The 1,131-nt window shown below is 29.9% G+C and overlaps 1 protein-coding gene across 1 annotated transcript in view; it reads right to left on the bottom strand.

The window, feature by feature from the left end:
- The window catches only part of LOC119585640 (EH domain-binding protein 1-like), a gene marked incomplete in the record, with an annotated part of 320,960 nt that overhangs the window by 155,585 nt on the left and 164,244 nt on the right, over positions 1-1,131 (bottom strand).

Here is a 1,131-nt window from a genome sequence, read left to right as displayed (position 1 = left end):
TCCATAATTCATTATCAAAACTTTATTACTGAGAGCAGGAAAAGCACTTCCATATTAATAATAAATCTCATATATGTATGATGTGGAAAAAAAAAACTTTCTGTTAAATCTAATCAAATAAAAATATCAGAACAGAAAAAAATATAGTAAAAAACTATTGACATAAAATGATACAAGTATATTCATAAAACTTTTCATCCACACAGCAAAACATTTGTTAGGATCACTATCATTTTGCCATCTAACAATCCTCAAGCTACTGCAGTTTCTGAGAATCACTTATAATATGCCTCCCCTACCATTTAAAACTGCTTAGGAACAATAAATACATATTCCTCAATGAAAATTGTATATAAAATAAAACAGTCATATAATTTTTTTTCCAGATAAGACGAGGGGAAACAGCAGAATTTTTTGTCAATGGGAGACAACACCAATATAACTAAAACAAGATAAATAAAAAGGTAAAATCATGCATTTCTTTTTTATTGTTATTTTCCTAAAATCAATTTCTTCCTAACATGTATTCCAACCATGAAAATGCAGGCTTTTTTTATTCACATTAGTGAAAATATTGACCAAGAGACAAAAGTGTTTGAGACACCTAGTTAAAATGTGCCAGAAGAGTAAATAGTTATTGATGATTGTTCATTCACACACAGCAAAAAGCAGGCTTCCAGTGAGTTACACTCATAGTTAAAAGCTTTAAATTTAATTCTGAACAGCTGGGATACTCAAACATACAGTTCACTTTTAAGATTACAGTTCTTGGCTAAGTCAATAAAATTATATTGTTTCATTTTCTTTTCAAATATTTTTCAGTGCATCTATTCCATAGACAACTGCAAAATCATTAAAAGTGAAAAGTTTTCTGTTTCCATAGCATCACAAATCAACAATGTTAATCCCTCTCTTTAGTATGGGAACATGTCCTCTTCAACATATGTGGAGAAAGCATGTTCTCATTATTATGAAATTCAGATCAGAAGATAATGCAACAGTTAACATTCACAAGTGTTAGTCACAGCAGCATCAATACAGCCCTATTTCATTGGGGAAGGCTACTGTTAGTAATTCTGTATAAGAAAGTCACCTATTTTCATGCAATATAAAGCAATACCAAAACTATAC

Source organism: Penaeus monodon, chromosome 20 (assembly GCF_015228065.2).
Source record: "Penaeus monodon isolate SGIC_2016 chromosome 20, NSTDA_Pmon_1, whole genome shotgun sequence".
Classification (NCBI taxonomy): Eukaryota; Metazoa; Arthropoda; class Malacostraca; order Decapoda; family Penaeidae; genus Penaeus; species Penaeus monodon.
Note: the sequence above shows the minus strand (reverse complement) of the source record. Positions and strands in the feature narration are given on the sequence as shown.